The sequence below is a fragment of the Bos grunniens genome, chromosome 5 (genome assembly GCF_055505025.1).
Source record: "Bos grunniens cultivar Pamir isolate PY7600 chromosome 5, Bosgru_T2T1.0, whole genome shotgun sequence".
In the NCBI taxonomy this organism is placed as follows: Eukaryota; Metazoa; Chordata; class Mammalia; order Artiodactyla; family Bovidae; genus Bos; species Bos grunniens.
Genome location: NC_141169.1, coordinates 25938686 through 25944685, shown reverse-complemented (window position 1 = coordinate 25944685; position 6000 = coordinate 25938686). Strand labels below are relative to the sequence as shown.

At 40.5% G+C, this 6000-nt stretch overlaps 1 long non-coding RNA gene across 1 annotated transcript in view; it reads right to left on the bottom strand.

Annotated features, from left to right (window-relative positions):
* Positions 1 to 2926: 2926 nt before the first annotated feature.
* Positions 2927 to 6000, bottom strand: part of LOC147371441 (uncharacterized) — a 44989-nt gene continuing 41915 nt past the window's right edge. The window contains exon 2 of the long non-coding RNA XR_015163578.1: positions 2927 to 3201. This is a non-coding gene — a long non-coding RNA (uncharacterized LOC147371441). The remainder of the gene's footprint in view (positions 3202 to 6000) is intronic.

The window sequence follows — 6000 nt, the reverse complement described above, 5'->3', positions numbered from 1 at the left end:
AGTACTTTGGCCACCTCATGCGAAGAGTTGACTCGTTGGAAAAGACTCTGATGCTGGGAGGGATTGGGGGCAGGAGGAGAAGGGGATGACAGAGGATGAGATGGCTGGATGGCCTCACTGACTCGATGGACATGAGTCTCAGTGAACTCTGGGAGTTGGTGATGGACAGGGAGGCCTGGCGTACTGCAATTCATGGGGTTGCAAAGAGTCGGACACGACTGAGCGACTGATCTGATCTGATTGACCATCTGGTGATGTCCATGTGTAGAGTCATCTCTTGTGTTGTTGGAAGAGGGTGTTTTTTATGATCAGTGTGTTTTCTTGGCAAAACTCTGTTAGCTTTTGTCCTGCTTCATTTTGTACTCCAAGGCCAAATTTACTTGTTATTCCAGGTATCTCCTGACTTCCTACTGTTGCATTCCAGTCCCCTATGACATCTTCTTTTGATGTTGGCTCTAGAAGGTCTTCTGGGTGGGTCTTTACAGAACTGTTCAACTTCAGCTTTCCCCACAAACAGCCTCTCCCATCAGGAATCTTCCACAAGTTGCTCATTCATGTCCGACTCTCTGCGACCCCGTGGACTGTAGCCTCTGTAGGCTGTAGGACTGTAGCTTCTCTGTCCTTGGGATTCTCCAAGCAAGAATACTGGAGTGGGTTACCATTTCCTTCTCCAGGCAATCTTCCTGATCCAGGGATCGAACCCAGGTCTCCAGCATTGGAGGCAGACACTTTAACCTCTAAGCCACCAAGGAAGATACAAGCCTCTTACTTACCCTTATTCATCTGAGGGCAGACAGAATGAAAATCACAATCATAGAAAAGTAACCAAAATGATCATATGGATCACAGCCTTGTCTAACTCAATGAAAGCATGAGCTATGCTGTGTAGGGCCACCAAAGACGGACAGGCCATGGTGGAGAGTTCTGACAAAATGTGGTCCACTGGAGAAGGGAATGGCAAACCACTTCAGCAATCTTGCCTTGAGAATCCCATGAACAGTATGAAAAGGCAAAAAGGTAGAACACTGAAAGATGAATTCCCCAGGCCAGTAGGTCCCCAATATGCTACCGGAGAAGAGCAGAGAAATAGCCCCAGAAGGAATGAAAAGGCTGAGTCAAAGCAGAAACAACGCCCAGTTGTGAATGTGTCTGGTGGTGAAAGTAAAGTCCAACACTGTAAAGAACAGTATTACATAGGAAACTGGAATGTTAGGCCGATGAATCAAGGTAAATTGGAAGTGGTCAAACAGGATATGGCAAGAGTAAACATTGACATTTTAGGAATCACTAAGTTAAAAGGAGGGGAAATGGACGAATTTAATTCAGATAACCATTATAGTTACTACTGTGGGCAAGAATCCCTCAGAAGAAATAGAGTAGCCATCATAGTCAACAAAAGAGTCCAAAATACAGTACTTGGGTGCAATCTCAAAAACGACAGAATGATCTCAGTTTGTTTCCAAGGCAAACCATTCAATATCACAGTAATCCAAGTCTATGCCCCAACCACTAATGCCAAAGAAGCTGAATGGTTCTATAAAGGCCTATAAAACCTTCTAGAACTAACACCAAAAAAAGGTGTCCAAATATCCTGGGTCCTAATTCCTTTGCTGCCCCCTGACTAGATGTTTGACCTTAATCAAACCTCAGTTTCATTATCTGTAAAAGAGATAATAACAGTATCTACCACAGAAGACTGATATATTATAGGAAATAATGCAGGTAAAATATCTAGAAGTGTACTCAGTAAGTGTTAGCTTCTTTTTTTCCCCCTGGTTAACAGATACTTTTCATCAGCACAGTAGTCAAATGTACAAAACCAAAAGTCAGTGGCATTAACCAATAGTCTCACATGACTCTTTTTTCCTAGAGCATAAGCCAACTTTTCATTTATTGCTGTGATTTATGATGGGATTACATATGTGTAAGAAATGACTTTACAATCTGGGCCTAACTTTTTTCTTAATAAACCAGGAAAGAAAATTTCTTAGGAATCATTGAATGACACTGAATTACATCTTATAAAATCAAAAGGGAAGAATAGCACTCCCTTTGTCACATGAAAGGGATTAGCATTCATACCACAGGAAAACAACTTAAAATTTGAAACTTTTTCAGGATAAACTTAATATAAGGTATGCTCAACAGAAATGTTATAATTTTCCTTTCCACTTGTACCAGCTCTTCTCCATGCTTAAAAGCACAGCCTGGGAAACAACACTTTTTTTCCAAGACATCTGCCACCTAGATGAGAATAACAACAATGGTATTAATAATTATGATAATGAAAGCACTTAAGAAGCATCATAAGTATTTCACATGACTTATCTTATTGAATTACCATACTGATATGATTATGTAATACAATTACATACAAAAAAGACACATAAATGGTTTTGAGAAGTTGATCCCAAGAATAAGAAGAGGGCATTGTGCTGTGCCACCCAGATTCTTCTTCTTGATGAACTTGTTGCCCCAGCTAGGAGTACTGTTGGCAGACAGTCTTGCCCATGTTAATACCTTTCAGGAATTACCTCAGTCAGGCTTCTGCTGTCAGCCCATTCCAGGATTGCCTCAGAAGCAAAGAGCTTTGCCTAAAACCATTCCCCTTCCAGCGTGGCGCCTATACAATGGCTGGCTGATATAGGAGTATAAAGACTTAGCTATCAAGGGCCAACTTAGGACAACCCCAAATGGCCATGACTAGCTACTGAGCTCTTTGTGGGGTCAGCTAAGACTGTGGTTGGTGTACACAGCTGGATTTATCCCTCTGCTTCCTTCCCCATGTTTTGACAAGTTTTAATCCCAAGGGCACTGCTTAATAAACATCCTGCATGCTGAGCTGTGTCTCAGAGTCTGCTGCCTGGGAAGCCCAACTTGCAACACTGCAAGTACACTACCAAAAAATACCATTTTTACTCACACAAAATATCTCACATCTTTAATAATCTATCTTACTAAATGTAGTTACTGGGGGAAAAAAAGGAATCTCAAACAAGTTGCATTATTCTTAGTCTTATTCCACACACTTGTACAGCCAGCAGGCTGGAGGGAGATGGTCATGGTGCAGCTGTGCTGTGACACACTTAGCACGAGTCCCAGCATATAGTCGTAGGTGATGCTGAGGAACAAGATCTGTCAGTCCGATAACTGGTCCTCTTAACCAAAATAAAATCTACAGAAAGAAAGTAGAATCTTCTTCTGGAATAAAATAAAAATGTAAGAAATATATTCTGATTGGGTAAATTTCAATTACAGAAATTTTATAAGACTGAAAAGGAATGATCCACCTCTTTCCTTACCTGAACACCTGTCCCATTCCCCAGAGGTAACTGCTGTTGGTTTGATATGCGTTATTTCCAGAACTTTTTTCCATGACCACTAATTTATAAGTGTTTGAATATGAATTTTTAATAAAAATGGAATTTACTCTATGTGCTGCTCAGCAACTCACATTATAGAAGATAATCTGCTCTATTCAAAATACTGATTTAAATGCTGCTGCTGCTAAGTCACTTCAGTTGTGTCCGACTCTGTGCGACCCCATAGACGGCAGCCCACCAGGCTCCCCCGTCCCTGGGATTCTCCAGGCAAGAACACTGGAGTGGGTTGCCATTTCCTTCTCCAATGCATGAAAGTGAAAAGTGAAAGTGAAGTCGCTCAGTTGTGTCCGACCCTCAGTGACCCCATGGATTGCAGCCTTCCAGGCTCCTCCATCCATGGGATTTTCCAGGCAAGAGTACTGGAGTGGGGTGCCTTCACAACAACATCTAAACTGACACTTAAATGAAACATCTGGGCACCACAGACTAGCTAAGTTGATACATAAAATGTATCATCACAAGTATACCCCTTGTCAATTTGGCACTCTTTAAACCATACTTTATACCTAAATAAAGATAATAACAAGTGTCTTAGTTCAGGCTATTATAGCAAAGTACCATAGACTGGGAGGCTCATAAACAACAGAAATGTATTTCCCACAGTTCTAAAGTTTGGAAGTCTGAGATCTGCGCACCAGCATGGTCAAGTTCTGGTGAGACTGCTCTTTTAGCTATTCTTCCAGTTACTGACCACTGATTTCTTGTATCCTCACATGGCAGAAAGCAGAAATGGATAGAAGTTCTCTTGCAAATCAAAAGAACCCTAATCCCATTCCTGAGAGCTTTATCATCCTGACCCCATCTAATCCTAATCCCAAGAATCCTACCTCTTAATATTATCACACTGATGGGTGAGGTTTCAATTTATTAATTTTGGAGGGACACAAACATTCTGTCCATAACACTAAGGTTATACTTCCACACAATATGGTACAAGTATCCTTTGTTCAACTGAAAAAGTACTAAATCTTTCTCCAAAAGAAGATGCAAAGTTCTTGGGTGGTGTTCACTCTTCTTGATACCATGCAACTTAAATATTATAATGTAAAAAACAATACATCTTACGTTATATAAGAGGATAAAAGAAAGAAGAAAACAAAGATACTTGCTAAGAATACACACAAAGAGATATTCATAACAAAATAAGGAAGAAATACTCATGACAATTACAGTTGTTATTACTACTGTCCATGTGTCACAGCTGGTATTTAGAATACATTCTTTCACTCCCTATTCTGTATTTCCCCTTTTCCTCCGTAACCACCTCAACTGGTTGTGGTTCTTTACCATGTAGACAACTCAAACTCATTCATAAAAGGTCTGGGTCATTACTAGTCCTGTCTGAACTGGGTTGTTGTAACCATTGGGAAGCGTAGTGCAAAACAGCTGTAAAAGGAGAAAGTCCTTGGGAAAATGGTGAAGGGCCAGAAGTACTCGGCTTTGCACTGTGGACAGAAAAACATCTCCTGCCTTTAGTTATGCTTGGCGCCAAGAGTTAATAATAAATAGGGATGTTACTTGTGAGAGCGGGTTGTGGGATAAGCCCATGAGTCATTTAGAGCGCGCTGTCCTTGAAATGTTTTTACTGATTATGTGTTAACTCCGCATGCGCTCTGCTGGCCATATACTTTAAGCTCTTTGTTCCTGCTTCTATAAAAAAGCTTGACTGCAGAAATAAACTTGTCAGTCCTTGCAAGAGACTGTCTGAGTGTCATTCTTTCAGGTTCGTCATTTCCAAGTCCCAGGGAGAAAAACCCCAACAGTAACTTTCCATCGACTTTGAACACAGGGTGTGGTAATAATAAGAGACACCTTAAGAGATCTTCCGCATTCCAGACATACCCTTTCTTAACCGCACTGTGAAGCAGTAGCCCAGTTTCCCCTTGGTTATTAAGATCAATCACCCCAGCCAACATAGTAACTCTCTTCTTTGTCTATTTAGAGGTATGAGGAGCCCAAGGTAGCCAGGTAACAGTCTTAACTTACAGTCCATTTTGTGTCTCCTGGTAAAAGCATTCTTCCATTTAAAACTAAGATACAAATAAGTTCACATTTTTCACTCATTCAGAGAGATCTATCCATATATTTCTTTCCCAAATTTGTTACCAGTTTTCCAGTCATACTCCTTCCAAATCTCTGACCATCCAGCCAAACAATTGGCCACAGGCCATGAATTAGTTTATAATCACATATCTGGTCATTTTTCCTTCCAAGAAAAATGAGTGAATCCTCTTGCACTGTTGGTGGGAATGTAAATTGATACAGCCACTATGGAAGACAGTATGGAGATTCCTTAAAAAACTAGGAATAGAACCACCATATGACCCAGCAATCCCACTTCTAGGCATATACCCTAAGGAAACCAAAATTGAAAGAGACACATGTATCCCATTATTCATTGCAGCACTATTTAAATAGCTAGAACATGAAAGCAACCTAGATGTCCATTGACAGATGAACGGATAAAGAAGTTGTGGTACATATACACAATGGAATATTACTCAGCCATAAAAAGGAATGCATTTGAGTCAGTTCTAATGAGGTGGATGAACGTAGAATCTATTATACAGAGTGAAGTGAGTCAGAAAGAGAAAGATAAATACCATATTCTAACCCA